This window comes from Camelus dromedarius, chromosome 5 (genome assembly GCF_036321535.1).
Source record: "Camelus dromedarius isolate mCamDro1 chromosome 5, mCamDro1.pat, whole genome shotgun sequence".
NCBI classification, from domain to species: Eukaryota; Metazoa; Chordata; class Mammalia; order Artiodactyla; family Camelidae; genus Camelus; species Camelus dromedarius.
The window spans coordinates 4,661,026-4,680,161 of record NC_087440.1 but is presented as its reverse complement, the minus strand read 5'-3'; the positions used below and the strand labels follow the sequence as shown (position 1 = coordinate 4,680,161).

At 35.0% G+C, this 19,136-nt stretch overlaps 1 protein-coding gene across 1 annotated transcript in view; it reads right to left on the bottom strand.

Annotated features, from left to right (window-relative positions):
• Nucleotides 1-19,136, bottom strand: part of LOC135321265 (uncharacterized) — a 71,073-nt gene that overhangs the window by 43,131 nt on the left and 8,806 nt on the right. Inside the window, exon 2 of the mRNA XM_064485507.1 lies at nucleotides 463-573. The gene's annotated coding sequence lies outside the window, so the exon portion shown is untranslated. The remainder of the gene's footprint in view (nucleotides 1-462; nucleotides 574-19,136) is intronic.

Here is a 19,136-nt window from a genome sequence, read left to right as displayed (position 1 = left end):
ACCAGTTATAAATCACATCCCAATCTCATGGTTAAACCTGTGGGGGCGGGGGTGTCTTAGAACTTAAGTGCTATGGTCATTCCCATTCTGCCACTAAATTCTAATAATGGCCCTGGAGAAATCACTAACCCTTTATGAACCTCATTTTTCTTACAATAAAATTAAGAAATTAAACCATATGACTTCTAAGTTCCTTTCCAGCTCTAAAAGGCTAACAATACAAACAATAACAAGTCTGTGGTGAAACAGCATTGAAAATACCAGCTGGGATCATCTAATTTCATTCTAACTGCAATACTTTAAAATCACAAAGAACGCTTTGTTTTCGGGTATTTTTACAATCATCACTCCTAGAAACTAAATTCATCTTGCAGGAAAAAAATTTCTTAAATACACTCACCAAATAAAAGTTTAATTATCAAATACTAAACATATAATTTATAAAATCTACATATACTGTACCTTGACTTTGACAAGTCTTTTTGCTGTCTTGATCTTGGCTTCACAAAAGGCTCCTCTGTATTTCACACTCACATCAGTGCCCACTGTCAAATAGGGAGGCTCATCAAGGGCCTAAAAATGCAAACAAATATAATTAGATTTTGACTCTCCAATTCTTCCCCACAATCAGACCTTAGAATGGAGAACCCAATCCTACTGTAGTTATAAAAGTTGTAATAGATGGATGTATTTGTTAACAGGAACAATCCATCAAATACTTAAACTTAAAAATAAGTAAGTATGTATCCTAAAGCCTGTGTAAATGTACTAAAATGTACATCACATAAAACATAAAGGCATCCTTTTTCTCTCTATAAAATACATACAGTCCATGATGTGAATTAGCTCAAACACAAGTATATCATTCCATCCACCCCTCCATCTACCCATTCATTCAAATATTTTTGTCCTAAACGACCACTGAAAGAGAAGGCAGGTCCTTAAAGCTCAGTCTGAGAAAGTTCCAATATTCAGGCTGTCTCTTGCCAGCCACCCAAATTCAGAATGGCTCTGTTATATCCCTGTCTAGGCAATTCTATGGCAGACGAGCATGCGAGGGGCTGAGAGGGGACTCCGTGTACTCAAACTACTGGTGAAAACTAGATGAAGAAATTAAATCTAAAAAGTCTCAAGTGAAAACGAGCCACAATGTCTCCAATGCTTTGGCATGGGTTCACTGTTTATTTCCTATCTATAATAAATACTAAGTTTCCTCACCTGTGATTTAATTCTTAACAGTCCTAGTCTAGCTGCTCTTTTTATAATCAGGTGATTTTCTGCACAGGATCTGTATTTCTATGGAGGTCTATGTATATTAAACAATTTCATAGTCAAAGAAAGATTATGTAAGTAACTTTTCCCAAAGTGTTTTACAAGAAATACTAACATCCCAAGATGTTCCATCAGAAAGAAAAGGAGTTGGGAGTTTGGGAAAATCAGTTTATTGAATGAATTCCCACTCTGCCTCATCATTTCCCAATCTATTTGTCCAAAGAACCCCCTTTTTTTTTTCTATTAACATCCTGCAGAAATTCTGTACAGCATAGGCTGAAAAATGCTGCTATTCAGCAATAAATAATGAAAACATTCATTTCATTTCGATCTGAAAATAAATTCACCCTTAATAGTTCCGGCTAATACAGACAGAAGAGAAAGACCCTCCCTCAGAAAAAGATACTCTAATGCTCTAACAAAAGCGACCATAAGTCTATCAAATAACTTTAATAACCCTTTTAAAGGTGGGGAGGCACCACAAACCACAGGGGCGCCGTGGCCACCAGCGTCAGGCCGGCCTCTTAGTGGCCCCTGGCCTCTTGTTCTATGCACTTCATGAGAAGTATTTAAAAAAAAGAACTCAAAATGCATCAAGTATATACTTTTTAAAATCTACTTAGGAAAGTGCCTGTATTTCAATTTATTTATGCCATAACAGAGGTGTATCCTCATAGAATGATAATCATTTCTGCAATGCTACCTTTCAAATTTGTTGGCATCATTAACTACAATTTGATAGCTCTGTACTGTTCCTGCACGCACTTTAAGTTCATAAATGCATTTCAACGTCATGCCTAGCCTTCTCAAAATACCATTTTCCCTTGGTCAAAATTTTGATTAAATTTCAGACAAGCTAGTAGCTTTATTTTAGCAAGAATATGAAAGGGATTCACAATACTTCACTCAGAAAGTTTAGGAAATTTTCAATAAGACATCAGTTCACTTTGTGGTTCAATTGATATTGTATGTTATTGCTAGAAAAGCCCAAAGGGTGTGGCACCCTTCATGGCCGCAAGGCTCATTACTCTCCACAACTTGCAAGCTCTCCCATGAACACTTCCTGCTTTATTAGCCACTAAATATTTATTTTCGTAAACAAATAGTACAGTTAAATAAAACTAATGAGGAACCCAAAACTGTGAAATGTAGAAGAGAATAAGAGATCATTTAAAAGTTGCATGTAACAAACAAATATTTCAGAAGCGATAAGCTCTTTATTTTTATTACAGAGAATTTTGAACAAAGAATAGTTACTTTTGTGTTCCTAAAGTCTCATCACTAGATGAATATAATGATGAGTTCTGTATACATCTGTTTAACAAGCCTATGTCAAAGGATTGGTGTTACAAAGCTGGTCAGAATGAGACACAGTCATCTGGAACTGAAACTATGCCCCAAAGTATGCGAATTTCTAGAGAGAAACAAACAAAACTCACAACCTACACAGTCAGACTTGCGCGTAGTTCTGGCAGACCACGACGATCACTCTGTTACTAGCACAACGTGGGACCAAAAGCACAGGCTTTCAGAGAAGAATGACAGGGTCCTCATCCCAGCCCTCCTCTGTGTGCTAACCAGTGAGCCATCGGAGGCTGCTGAACCTTCAGTTTCCACATCAGGAAAATAGGGTCACCTTAGAAAGTACTCCGTCATGAAGCCCAGAGTGTGCAGCCATTCACAGTTACTATTAATATGATGAAACACTCAGTGTGGGCAAACAAGACATTAAGCCAATGCAAATTCAGATTTGACACGCTTCCTTTTTTTCTTCTTAAAATGGGAGAGGCAAAATCTCATCGTATTTTTGGTGGGGGGGTGATCAGGGTTTTGTTTTTTTTTTTTTAGAGGAGGTACTAAGGATTGAACCCAGGACCTCGTGCATGCTAAGCATCACTTGAGCTATACCCTCCCCCCAAAACCTCATTTTAAGTGACTGTTCATCATAAGGACGTACAAGGTGAAAATGAACCATTTTCTCACTTTTATCAAAGATATCTATATTATGTTATACATACACACATATTAAAAATAAAAAATTATGTTATACATACACACATAAACATACACAGCTGTTAAAGAGGGATTAACCGATGAGAAAGGCACTGGAATAGAGTACGTACATGAAAATATTTTATTCAAAGTAAATCTTCCTGATTTTCTTTAAAAGTTTCCTTTTTTTTGTTTGTGGCTTGTTTGTTTTACAATTGGCATGTATTCTTTGCTTTTTAAAATGTATACTAAGGAACATTTCAAACATATAAAAATGATAGAATGTATAATAAATGCCTCACAGACTCATAACCTGGCTCCCACAATTATCACCTCAGACAATTTTGCCTCATCTATACACCTACCCATTCCTCCCAAACTCGGATTATTTTCAAGGAAACCCTAGATATTGTATTACTTCACCAGAACAACAAAAAGTACTACAATCTATTGTGACTGGGATTATGGGCTATCCTGAATTTTCTTATTAACACTTTTCTACATTCTTCCATGCGTATGGAATGATTTTATTAATAAGGGTCGGTGTAACACAGTAATTAAGACCACAGGCTTTTGAATTAGATGCTTAAGTTCAAATCTACCACTTAGCCAAAAGACCTTACCTCTGGATGTAACAAATAGTGACTGTATCACAGCGATGAAGAATGAAATGCTACATGTAAAATGCTTAGAACAGGACCCAGCATACAATACCAAATAAAGGCTATTATTATTACTTAATTTTCTGGGGTACGGTTGTGAGTTTAAAACATGTGTAATCCTATACAAGAGAGACTCCATATAACTATAACAGTTGAAAGTATAATTATATGTATAGGGGGTAGTGTTTAAAATATCCCCCTTATCAGAAAAAAAGTAATCGTGTTGAATTCTAGCAGTGAGAAAGGTTAACCGTCCGTGGGGGCTCTCCATCAAGTCCACCACAGCCCTTTCGTGTCGCATAAAGACAACCAGACAACACACCTATTCTGAGGCTACTGTGCTCTGACCCAACACAGAGGTTCACCCAAAGAACTGTGTCAGCAGGTTAACAAGATTCCGTCCCGGTCAACACCAGCCCTGTTAGTTGTATATCACCAGAAAAAAAAACTCCTACTTTCTCTTTTTGTTCTGCTTCTCTGATTGTGGTCAAAAATATAGACCATCTCAGAGGCTAAAACAAAATGCTTTTAAATAGCACCTCCATGCCAAAAGGGGAATTAAACTACTAAATTATCATTCCTTTGTTTAGCAAACAGAACAGTATTCCAGTTGTCAAGGCAACAGCCACCTCACAGTTATCCCGGCACTGCTTAAACAATTATTTTTCCAGTCAATCTACCAAATGCCTGGACTGGCAGCTGAAAACCACTGAATTCCATGGGGACACTAAAAAGCATAAGCAATTTTTAAATTAGCTATTGGTGGATAATAATCCTTCAAGAAGCCAAAATGCCATGGAAATACGTGGCATAAGCACCCAAATGAATCAACAGTGATATCTAATGTGACTTGGGCTACACCAAGTATGTAAAATAAGTTTTAGAAAGACAGTAGTTGAATCAGTTCTCCCAATGGCTATTGTCGACACTGCCTAGGAAATATTCAGTTATTTAAGAACTATTTTTAAAAAAGCAAAACATGCTAGATGACATTTATGAGGTAGGTTTTTAAAAAGAGTAAGCATTCGAATTGGTTACTAAGGCAATGCCAATGCAGCCAGGAGAACCAGAAAACAAGAGTATCAAATTTGGTACTAAAACCCTCAATAGATAAATATATTTAAACACACGGTGTGACAATATATCTAAGAAAACAGCCTTTTTGTACATAACAATCTCAGAGGCATTAAAACAATAATGAAAATAATTCTAACGAATGAATGAAAAACACTCACACCCATATATAAAAGGATGTATCATTTTAAAACTAAGTTTAAAATTAAAATGCATGAGTTCTTGAGACATACTAAGAAATGAGTAGGCTGAGGAAATAAAACTGTGCAATCTAACTTTAAAATCTTCTCTGGAGCCATTTCCTCTCCTCCTCTTCATGTGGCTCTAAGGACACGGGGTAGTGAGGGGTCAGAACTGGGGACAGGAGGTAAGAGACACATGCTGGGTATACAAGGCTATGAGGGGGGCAGGTGGAAGCACAGCGAGCCTTGTGGCTGAGCCCAGGGTGGAGCTAAGAAGGGGGTGGAGGAACTGAGGTACACAGCTGGAAGAGGTGTTACAGCGACTAAATAAGTAAACTGAATGATCAAATAAATCAATGTCCTAAGGATAGCTGGGGCAGTGTTTCTCACTGAGAAGTTTAAAAGGAAGGAAGGAGAAAGGTTAAAATGAAGTTTAGGGTACTGGACTGGAATTAGAAATATAAATTCATGGTTGTATTACACGCACACATACAAACACAGCAAAATGAACACGCAGTTACAGGTGCATACGTGTACATGCAGATGTATTTGTATGTGCATACATATACATCATACAGTTTCCTAACTATGTCCACCAAGAAGGCCTAAGAACAACTGACAGCCCAGTGACAAAAAGTGCACCAAAGGCCTATATCTTTATTTCTAAAACTCATACTATATTAAAAGGAACCAGAGATCCTTAGAGAAATGACTAATTTCAAAGTTGAGCAGGGAAAGTACAAGAAGAATCGAAAAAAAAATCTTGTACCAGAAAGTAAGGAAATGGCTCAGTGAATGATGGGGACATTTCAAAGGGACACAGGAGCCACACTGAAGGGGCTCCTACCAGCCAAATGGGGGAAAGTTTGTGTATCATAATCAGTATTGGCTGTCCTGTTATCCCATTAGGCATGTATGTATATGTCAACACTGAATGACTTAAGACGTGTGCATTCCACGGTAAGCAAATTATACTTCAGCTCTAAAATTAATGATAATAACAAATTACAGTCTATTCAATAAAACTGGCATCCATGAGTCCATATTGACAAATGAATGAAAGAATGATGAATAAATAAATAAATGCAGAAAATGGAAATACGGAAAGAGGAAAGCTCTCCCTTACAGTAAAATGTCAATAGATGCAGCAGGGGTGATGGAAACAGAGTCATCTTTCGGCAACCAATTTCACAGAGTTATCAATAGATGCTAAATGGATGACTGAAGGTTGAAGAACAGGATACTGGCATATTCCTGGAACACTACTCAGTTATCAGAGGTGGAATGATGTGATGTACTGAGAACAAAAGAGCATCCTTTCTGTAGTACACCTGCCAATGGCGACTCTGACAATGAGAAAAATTAGGCAGATTTATAGAATGTAAGATGTGCATTCCTTAAGACTTTAAAGGATTTGAAAAATATGGAAAACTGGGAAAGACTTTCAGATTGAAGCAGTCTGAAGAGACATCATAATCAAATGCAACTTGTATTCATAGATTAAACATGGACCAGGAAAAAAAAAAAAGGAGACATATTATTAGGAGAGTTGGTAAAATTTGAAAGGGGTCTGAGAATAATGCTGACTTCCTGATTCAGAGGGTTGAATGCAGGACAGGTAGAAGAGTGCCCTTTTTGTTGGGAATTACACTGTGGAGTATTTAGGGTGACAGGACATCACGTCTGCAGCTTGCTCTCAAAAAGTGCGAAGATAATGAGAACAGGCCCGTCTACATGTACACACACATATATATTATATGAATTATTTGTACTGTAAATTTGAAATTATATGAAAATAAATACTGTAAATTTGAAATTATATGAAAATAAATTCTTTTTTAAAGTAGTATATACTTACTGGGCATTTGCATATCTTTTTCTATGAATTGTTCACGTATGTTCATTATCTGTCTTTCTGAGTTACTCATTTTTTGTAACAAAATTGTAAAAGTTCTTGCATATTAAAAAAAAAATCACACGATCCTACTGTACAGCACACGGAATTATATTTAAGATCTTTTAATAGCCTATAACGGGAAAGAATCTGAAAAAGAACATATATATATATATATATATATATATATATATATATATATATATATATATATCTCCTTATATATATATATGCATATTGTACCTGAATCACTTGCTGTACACCTGAAACTAACACAACATTGTAAATCAGCTATACTTCAATAAAAATTTAAAAAAAAAATCAACCCTCCCCTCCAAACATAAAAATCTTCTCTAGATGCTACCAATATTTCCTAATAGTCTTTCTAAAATTTAAATTACTTAGATAGAACCACAAATTATTCATAAGTAAATTTTTGACCCGCATCTATTAACCAGAGAGATACCTACATAGTGACAGATATTAACAGAGGGGTGTCTGCATATTTCCGGACATTTAAATAACTGAGAAAAGACATTCTAACTAAAATGTTCATCATCAGCAAAGAAATTAAAAGAGAAATACATTTGGAAGGACATTTAAGTGCCTACTGTATTTAAGACATTATTCCATGCGCCAAAGCAGCAAAGGCATTTTCCTCATGTAACACAAAGGTAGCCAATTCATTCTGCCCTCAGAAGAGGTTAATCTTATTTGTTATCTTGTTAGTGAAGTCCAAACCTTATTCAAGACTAGTTGGCCACATTTAACATCGTATGTTCCAGCTATAATTTGGATTGGGGGTGGGAAGTTGTCAAAGCCTTTAAATTAGAATCTCAGAAACCTCAAAAGTAATTTGATATACAATTTTGAAAGACTGCACTAAAAGTAAGATTTTAATCTTATATGAAAAAATTAACTACTAGTCTATTAACCTACTACTCTTTTCTCACTGAACTGAATACTTAATGAATAATTAACCTAAATACTGGTTAACCAGAGTATATATGTATTTCATTATAATACAAAGTTAGCTACTTGGAACTGCTCTAGGAAAACAGTCATTTCAAAGAATGAAATCACAATAATACATTGTGCTCACCTCCTAAGGAGTCTCAATTTGTATTGAAACTATCACTAAAACTGGAAAGACCTTTCTGATACATCTCATCAAAAGAATCCTCTTTTTATATTATAGGTTATTAGTCTACAACACAAGATAAACAGTGACATTAAATGCAATAATATGTGAGGCTTTTTTAAAGCCTTATTTTTGAGTGTGCATATTTTAGGGCGGGTGAGTGAGTGGGTGAGTGGGTGTGATTTGTTTTGTTTTTGGTCCGTTTGTTTTTCTCCTGATCATCATCCCAGCAATTTTCAAGTTTTTATTGGTGGCACCAAATGATCACAGTAGTTATTTCTGTGTTGTAATTGCTCACTCGTTTAACTGACCCCCTCCACTAGACTCCTTTGAAATGAATACTAGATCCTAGATTGCATCCCCAGTTCCTGACTGGTGCCTGCTGCATAGTAGGCTTTTGGTGCAATATGTGACTCAGTGGATGGTAATTTTACATGCAGCCTCTCAGCCATTTTCTTCTCTTACCTTCTTTCTCTTGTTCTTTCCCCACTCAGTGATGAGGGAGTAGGAGAAATAGGGAAAAGGGGAGAAGGAAAAGGAAGCTGAAGAAGAATGGGAGGAACATTTGCTGCTGGGTTCTTAGTAATAATAGTAATAATTCTGTGCCTAATTCTCCCTCTCCCCACTCCAGGGATGAAATAACTTATTTTTGTTACAAAGAATGGACATTTGCTATTCTAGTTTCAAGTTACTGGGTAAGGGATATGATTTTTAGTTTAAAAACTAAAAAGGCAGTATGTATGCTGAAGTATTTAGGGGAAAGTGCACTGATGTCTGCCATTTACTTCACTTTTATTATTTATTTATTTATTTAAAAAATTGAAGTATAGTTTATGTGCAGTACTATGTAAGTTACAGGTGTACAATATAGTGCCTCACAGTTTTTAAAGGTTGCATACTCCCTTTATAGCTATTATAAAATATTGGCTATATTCCCCAAGTTGTACAGTATATCCTTGTGGCTTGTTTTATACATAATAGTTTGTACCTCTTAACTTCTGACCTCTATATGCCCTTCCCCCTTCCTATCCCCCTGGTAACCTCTAGTTTGTTCTTTAGATCTGTGTGTCTGTTTCTGTTTTGTTATAGTCACTAGTTTGTTGTACTTTTTAGATTCCACATATAAGTGATGTCATACACTATTTGTCTTTCTCTGACTCATTTCACTTAGCCTTGCCGTTTACTTTACAGTCCCTGTCTGAGCATCCCATTGTCTGCCATAGCTGAGTCTCGTTCTGATACACACTCTCATTCTTCAAACTGTATTATTATGCCTTGTAATTTTTTACTGAAGGCTGGACATGATGTACTGGGTAAAAGGGACTGAGGCCTTTAATATGAGGTTTTATATTTATCGCCTAGGAGTTAGGCTATGCTTACTGTTTGCTGTAGCTGTAGGTATTAGAGGCTAAAATTTCCTTTCGTGTACTCGTTTTTGTCTTTTGAGTTTTCCTAGAGATTTCTTAAATAAGGTCTGATACATGCAGGTTTTCATTTGTAATCAAGTTTCATTTGTCATTATGTAGGAGTTACGTGGATATAATGTAAAGGTGTGGGGGAAGTAGTCCTGTGATCAGGTGTCATTCTTTTAGTGAGCTGGTGTCCTTGGGCTGTGACCTTAGATGGGACAGGAAGGCTTGAGGGCTGGAGTTGAGTATTCTACTCCCCCACCACTGGTCAGTTAGGCTCTGGTAAAGCCCCGGTAGGTTAGACTCTCATAAAACAGTTTCTCTTGAGGGCAGGGCTCTGTTTTTACAGAATATTCTGGGTGTATTTCAAAATGGTGAAAAAGTTTCCTTTTCCGCTGCTACAGCATTAGGGAGATTTTTCTCTGATGTTCTCTGTGAGAGCCTGTGCTCTCATTTCATGAGTGCATGAAAGTGTGGGGGCTTTCCTAACCCTGAGCCCCTTGGAGTTTTTCCGCTCTTAGGCTGTCCAGGTGGGGCCTCCAGCAGAGGGCTCTACTCCTGCGCTGCCTCTCTGGTAAATTACGGTAGTCTGTGCTGGCCTGTTCTCTCTCCAGTCTGGGCAGTGGTTTCTTCTGTGACCTTAGTTCTCTATTGGATGTAAGAAAAGGTGCTGATAAGTGAAGACTAACTGCTCAGCCCCTGCACAGCCTAAGAGGACAACTTTAACTAGGGTTCCCATGCAAATCCTCTAAACAATAGACACATGTCTCAGTGGACCCTTGAATGAAAACAAACAAACAGCCATGTGAGGATTTGGAGGCTTAGCATAAGAAATCAAAACTAAGTGATGACAAATTTTAGGATGTCTGAGATCAAGAAAGGTCAGAGTGAATATAGTACTATGAACACAGAGAAGAGTCATATAAGATGAAGCTTGGAGAGCTGGTGGGTGCAGCTCCTGCAGAGATGTCTAGGCACAGTGAAGAGTTTAATTTTTCTCTAATTGTGATAGCAGGAACGGTATGCTTTGATTTGTGCTTTAAATATGCTCTGCTGAACAGAGAATAAATTAAAAAGAAGAGGAGTAGAATCAGATTGATCAGCAGAAATACTGTAGTAGCTCAGGTGAGTATCCTGGCATTTTGAGCAGGCATATGTTAAGATGTTGGAAATGTTGAACTGGAGATATATTTTGAGACTTAAGAGATAAGATTTTGGGATTAGATGGGATGATGGAGTGTGCCAGGAAAGAGAACAAAAGTATGAATGGTTGTATAAGTTGCCAAAGCACTTACAGAGGGAATGAAAACATTCTTAGAGATAAATTAAGACCTATTTTAGATTTGTTAAATTTAAAATTCATTTATGACATCTAAGTATTATAAAAATGATGATAACATTTAATTATATTACTTTAAAAACATTTTAAAAATTCTCAGCTTAAGTAACAATTTTTGTGGAATTTCTCCGTGATGTCTTCAGAGTTAGGTATGCAGCTCTTCTCTGTTCTCATGTTACTCTGTGTTCACCTCTAATATCCCAGATGACAGCAAATATAGACTTTCTTTCACCAGCTTTAAGAGAATTCCTACTCTAGAATGTACTCAATTAATAGATTTTTAAATATGTTTTTTCTTTCTTATATTTTGATTTTTTGAATCATATTTCCCACAAAGAACTTTCTGTAACATTTTGAAAATATCAACGTATCAAAAGAAAAGAAAAGGCCAGTGTATCAGACCACCACAGTAGATTAAAAGAAACACACACACCAGGAAATAGAAGAGAAACACTGAGAGACAGAGAATTGTATGAGAGACAAATTTCCCTAAATGATATAGTCCAAGTGCTCACAATGCAGATATTTACCTAATGTCAAGGGGGCTGCCCTGCTTTCAACAACTTCATGATATTTTATTAAATATGTCTCAGAATCTTTTTCTTTATATAATAATTTATTCTCATTTTTTTTTGCCTTCAGTTTTATACTTTTGACAGTTTAAAAGATGATCCTTTATTCTTTTTATACCTTCATGTGACAAAAGTTATTTTTTCATGGCCCTCCTCCTCTGTTCCCATAGAAATTGTTTTCACCTCCCGGGTAGGAGATCTTGCAAGATCTCATTTGAAGTAAATTTTGGATGAATGGTCTTTAATTACCAGTTATTGCTGAGCTGACATATATGTTGTAGATCAAACTATCATTTTTACTGAGGATACTTTTGATCTTTTCTCTGTTTTATGACCCCAACCAAAGTCACAACTACTTTTTTCAAGGTATATCAATGCAAGGAAATCCAAGGATTTTCTAATACTGATCTTTTCAGCTCAATAACTTTTACTAATAATGTTGATGCAATTAACCTTTCACAAATGGTGGGTATTCAGGCATCCTATCGTATAAGCTATATACATAGAATAATGTTTACTATGGTTATATATTTTTATTAAGACAACATAGTGTTAAGACAAGGCAGTATAATAAATAAAACATTACCTAGCATAGTAAGATGACGTCATGTTGAAACAATATTTATGACTTATTTTGCTCTTATATCGATACAAAATCATCAAGGAATTCAAATACCCACGTTTCGATCTACCCCTGCATTTTTAAGAACAGCTTAGTCACAGAAAAAGCCAAGTAGCTCCAGAGAGATAAAGTTTACAGAAGTAAGAAGAATAGTCATCTAAAAAGTCTTCATGAATTATTGAATTCAGAAAACAAATACCTCAGTATCTGTTCTCTCAAGATTTTTTTAAAGTTTTGGGCATTCATGATCTCCTTTATTTGTAAAGCAGTGGTGTTAAACTAAAAATACTTATAGGACATTTCAGTTAAAGAGAAGGAGGGATGGCAAAAATATGCAGTCTTATCACCACAATGGACCTAAGAAATGCAATTTACAGAAAACAGAATATTTACAGTCAATCAAATTGCAATAACACCAAATATACTTTACCCGGGTCAGCAAACTGAGGCAGCAGAGGAAGAGAAGGTGAACACGGGGAGGAGCTTGCTTGAACTAGTTGGTATGGATACCACATAGCAAAAAGTATTTCAAACACAGATTGTACATTAAACCCTAAATTAGATACCATGATACAGAAGAGGCATGGCCATTGTCTTCAAGAATTTATAAATTTATTGGGAATAAAGGAAATCATACAATTGAAAACAAACTGATAGCATTACTTAAACCTTTTGGTATTTTCATTAAGGCCTCAAATAATAGTACCTTCCTAATTTTTAAATTATTTTTGATTGATTTGATTAACTATACAACTTATTTGCCACAAAGGTTAAATCAAAATAGCAAAAGTTTAAGGATAATTTAATATGAGGGAATTTTTGCATAATTTAATATATGTATTACATGATTTCACATATAAAATTTTTGCTTTATTATAAGATATAGATTATTTCCATTATTCAGTTGTTAGATATATTACTATTTAACTGGGTTAAAATAGTTTCATCACCTTTAATCTCATCATTAAAATGTACACCACTATGTCTTTAGTATATTATACTTGGTAATATTTTCATGATTGCTTCAAATTTTAACCCAAGTTTCACATTCTTATTTTTCAAGTGATATATTACATAGTAAATCTGTAGATTCTTGAGCATTAAAATCTCCTTATTTTTGAAGCTGTTTATTGAACCAGAATTGAATCCATTATTTTTTTATCACATCCAAAGAAATTATTATGACAAGGATATTATGCATGTACTACACTTTTTTTAAGTGCACACAATAGTGTTAAGAAATTATAACGTTCTCCTGATATACCTCTAGTTCTTTAATGGAAAGGCTAGTTTTTTCACTGATTCATTTATTAAAATAAACTCATTTAACAGCTATAATGAGCCAAGCATGAGCTTCTATTATGAAAAATAAACAACTGATTGTTCAATAAGAAAGCTTATATTAGAACATATACTAAGCAAATAATTTAATAGCACTTTTCTTAAATTACTATCTATTCTTCAACAATTTCATACAATGAGGCAACCAAAATAAATAACATAAAGTTATCAAGGCCACTATATTGAGAGACCCATGATTAATTTCTTTATTTTTGTTTCATTGAAAGATTTAGATTAAATATTATATGACACCGCAGCTGAATATTTTTGCTCCATGCATTTGAAAATTCATTTTGGTAGTTAAAATTTAGCGGGCTGCATGTGTTTCTGTTTCTACCAGGGGATACTGTGTAAGCTGCTTATCTTTAAAAAATTCAGTGAGCATTACCTTCAGCAGGGATATTGTGGGACTATAGAGTTGATGGAAGGAGCAATAAATAAAAATAACAGGTATTTTTCATGACATCATGTACTAAACAATAGAAACAGTTCGACCAATGAGAAGTGGGCTCTCAGTCTTGGTGTGGTACCTTAGCAACAAGTCCCAAGTAACACAGACACAGACACACACAGACACACACACACACACACACACACACACACACACACACACACACAATCTGATGATGCGCCATCGTAAAGAGAGCTCAACCCCTGATACTGTATCCAGGAAAAACACTATTAAAACAATGAAATCTATAGAGGTCAAAATATTGAGGCTGCTTAATCAGATGATGCTGAGTGAACATATTTGACTCCCTAGTTGCCAGGAAGAAAGAAGTAAAGTGGGAACTTGGCAGCACACAAGTCCTAGTCTAGGAAGCACCACTCCTATCACTATTACATTTATCCCCAGCCAAGGCATCCAGCAGGAACACCATACCCTGGGGACCTGGTGAAATAATTGGGGTATAAGCAGTTAGTTTGCTGATGTGCTATTTTTTCATTCTACCCCCAATAAATATCCTATTCCTCAAAAGTATAGCAAAAATCATTGCTTAATTTATTACTCTTAATGATGAGTCAGGGGGAAATGAGAAATGCTGTTAAAATTCCCCCTCCCCTTCCCAGATTGCCCAACTCACTCAAGGGCCATCTTAAATAGAGAATTAGAACAAGTCACTCAAATTCTAACAGCTTAGCTCTGCATGAGCCAGACTTCACCCCCAAACTGTCTAATGTTTAAGCTTGTACTATTTGATGCTGCCTTAACTGAATGTAGCCTAATTTTTTTCTTGTTAGTGAGTTGCTGGAAGATTTACTAGAGAGGTTGAATTCTCATTGCCAAGATGCTTGGAAGGGGAATAAAGATGGGTAGAAATATATACTACTGCAGTTTTATTAATTCCTTCTCCTTGCAACAATCTAACGTCTAACTGTAAGTGGACAGTAAATGAATTTCCATTTTTTCATAGTCCATAGCTAAAATCATCATAAAGCTTCAGTAAAACCCTGCTCTAGTAAAATCAAAAGATGGCCATGGAGACATTTCCCAACACATTCTGCAATCAGATATAAGAAAATGCAAGAAAAAGAAGAAATTGTGAACTTATGCTTTCATTTTGCTACCAGAATTAATACATGAAAATGGCTGCCAATGAATGTAATACTGTTATCATTAGTAGCTATTAGAAGTTGTTTCTCTGTAAAATAATCTATGGAGGAATTACATCAGCTAGAAGGCATAAAATGAATAGCACAAAGCAATTTGGGAAATTTTTATTAGTGAATTAGGGAAGGATAGAATTGGAATTAATTATTAAAGAAGAAAACTTAATATAAAATTAAAAAATAATTAAAACTATGATGATAAGATAAACTTTGCAATTTTTCCAGACCCTTGGCTGCTCTTTCTAATTTACACGAAGGCCCAGGCTCTCAGTGCTGACCCAGGCAGAACAGGCATTCACTCATCATACCATTAAGAACTTCCTAATATTTTAACATTCACAGCTTGCAGAATATAATCCATAATACTTACAGACAGGTTATAAATCAATACGGAAAGTAGTTAAATATATTATTGTGAGCTAAAAACACGTTTGAAAACTCACAAAAGCAGAAAGTGACTACAGAGTCCACATATACATCCGGCCATAAGATTTTTAAACCTGTTTTTAAAACAAATCAAGGATTTCAGAATTGAGTTAAATACATGATTTGTGACCCAAAGGGGTCCTAGAGAGTTCTGAGTGAGGGTCTTCAGAACAAAGTTCTTTGCTAGGAAAAAAGTTTGGGAAAACTATTGTTTGAAAACATTATATTGTGAAAATAAAACTGCAAAACCTAGATGCTCTGTTTTAAGAGGCATAAAGCAAAGGAAAAAGAGGTTGGATCATGAATATATGTTTATTGTAAAGAAATATTGCCTGAGTAACATTAAATATTAATTCTACATTTCAAACTAAAAATGTGCCTACACCATTCAGTCAGATACCAAAGTGAGACCTTGAAAAAATAAAATATTTATATATAAATAAAAGTGTCCATAAAGGAATTTAAAGTTTATCCCTGAATCTGCCACTCTAACACTGCACCAGAATGTTGTCAACATGGCATAAATTTATATCTTTGAAAGGAATCATGATTTCAAAAGCACAAGAAATTCTCTGGTAGTAAAACAATACAGCACAGATAAGGTTTTTTTTTTTTGTGTGGTGTTGTTAATTTTAAGACCTCTAAAACATTTACAGAGAATTTTAAATTGTGATTCATAATCATTTATTTATTCATTCAATATAATTTATTTAGAATTCTACATGATAGCAATCCAAGAGCTAGAAGATGTACAAAGTTCCTATTCCTCTGAAGTTTGCATTCTAGTTGGGATGTAATTGAAATAAAGAAAAAGATTCATGATTAAGAACATGTCAATTAGTGAGAAGTTACACGAAGAAAGTGAATAAAATTAAATGAGAAAGTTACTTGCATACGTTACTTTAGAAATCAGCTAAATGTGCTTTACATGGCAGGGATGGTATGAGATACACAGCTCCTATACAGAAAGCAAAATTTGATTTGAAATTTTAAGAGCAATTTCAATGAAATATTATATTTAAGCATTGATATAACTTTTCCAGTTAGCCTTGACTTCAGAGTACAAAAAAAAAAAAAGTAAGTTGTTATATAACCCAAACTAGAACTGGAACTTTACTAAGAGTCAGAAAACCAGGTTCTAGTTATATACTTATTCATTCATGTCTCAGTGAATTCATTTTTCATTCATTTTTCATTCATTCAATACATATTTATTAAATGCTTACTAAGGGCCAGAAAGTCTTGAGTGGAAGCCTTAATACATAGCAATCAGTACTATGTGTAAAGTCTTCATTATGTCTCCTTCGTGGAACTTGTAACAATTTAGATTAAGTATGTATTTTAAATCACTGCTTTATTTCCCCTTGCCCCCACTAGAGTGAAATCTCAGAAGATCAAAAACTATGTCAGCGATGTTGACCACTATATAGCTAACACTGTCATGTAGATGCTCTGTAAATATCTACAAAGGTAATAATAAAGGAAGGAGGGAAGGAAGTAGAGACAGAAGGAGGAAGGGAAGAAGAGAAGGCAAGAAAGAGGCAGAGAGGAACGATGAAAACAAGGAAAGAGAAAAAGGAAGGCAAAGAATGAAGAAGGTGGGGGATGGGGAAGGAGGAGGGACAGAGGGAAATTAACAAGTACTTATTGTCTACTGTTTGTCTAACCCTGTTAGAGTAACTGTTTTTGTGATCAAAACAAATAACAACCATAACAACAACAAATTACCACTTTAATGCAAGTAAATAGATATTTCAAGAGCAGAATGATTACTGCTATGATGGAGAAAAACACAAATAGAGCCAATAATCCAGTTGAGGAAAGGAATCAGGAATGTGTGTTGAGAGAGGTAATGTTGGAATCTGTTACAACTGTGTGTCTTTAGATAAGCTGTAAGTCTAACATAAGACTTTCTGCTGAAGTTCAGGCAGACATGTCTAACTGCCTACCAGATCTTCACTAGGGGCCATTTGACAATAATATAAATTCAGTGGGTCCAAACTGATTTTCCCATCCTATTCTCTATATCATGATTTCTTTTGTGAATCATGTGATCATCCACCACATTAATGCCCCTAAAAGCAGAGTGCTTTCCTCTTCTTTATCTACTCTATCCAAGTGGCTCCTAAATCTTAACAGTTTCCCCCCAAAATATGTCACTAGTCCTTTCTCTCCATTCATACTTGCCCTGCCTGCCTTGTTTCAGATCCACCTTGGTTTTTTGCTAATTACATCGGCTACTTAACTAGGACTGCTTATCCCTGTATTTGGAGATTTCATTCTACAGTATAGATGAAATTAAGAAAACCCAGATATAATAGTGTCATCTCCTTGATTAAAATACTTTAGTGACCCTCCTTTAGTAAAGACAAACTTAGCATAAATGAATTTGGACCTCAGGATTTGGTCCATAAATACTTTACCTACCTCATGTTCCCTGTGCTCCATTCACACACAAATGCTTGAATTTCCCAAACGCATCCTCTTTTTCTCATCTCCATAATCTTGCATATGGTTTTTATTCTTCCTGAAGTGTCTACACCCCTTTGTGTATATAACTAATTCTTTCTCATCCTTCACTTTTACCAAACTCTTCCTGGATAATATTACTCACTCTTAGCATCCATGTTTACTTCAGAGAGCTTTTAGCACAATGCTATGTAGTAGGTGCTTCATTTTGTCTTCTCTATTTAATTTTGAGCTCCTGGAGAGCAAAAGGTCTTGTCTGATTCATTTATAACAATGAGTGGTAAATGATTAACTCCTGACAAATACTGAGTAAATCAATGTACAAAGTAACTAATAAATAAGCCATCAAAATTAGTTTATTATCTCATCCATAACATGTTTTCAGTGGACAAGTTTATTCTAAGTTACTCTCCAACAATAAAACTTATGTTTGTGTGTAACTGAAGCATTATGCTGTACACCAGAAATTGACACAATATTGTAAACTGACTATACTTCAATTAAAAAAACATAAAAAAGGAAAAAAAAAAGAATTCCAGAATCTTACATCTTATTCTAAGAGGGATTTTTTTCTTATTGTTTCCACACAGAACATGTATGCATGCATTAACACCTGCCTATGGCCTTACTATTCAGGATATTTAGTCTTCTTATTAAGAGAAATCAGGATTAAATAAGAAATATAAAATTGTACTGTTGATGCAAATTAGCATACCAATGAATGGTTACATCTGGTTAGTAGAACTTTTAAAATTCCAGTATATATGAATAAAGCATTTTAAACTATACTGAGTTTTCTTCTCATCATTTTCTTTTCTTAAGAGAATTCAAAAGTCTAAATTACTCCAGGTGTAAGTTTTAAAGAAGTAAATACTACACATCATTTACCACTGGGGACAAACACACAAACACACACACACACAAACATACACATCTTAAAAATTTGGAGATCAGCAATGAAATGGAAATTTAGTTAAGGTGGATTTTCAGAAAATATTGAATGCTAGTATCAGCAAGAAAAATAATCAGTACAAATTAGCATCTTCTTTAAAAGGAAAAAATGCAAGACAGAGTCCTAAGAATGAAACAACAGCAACATCAAAAATAACAACATAATCCTTGGACTGACA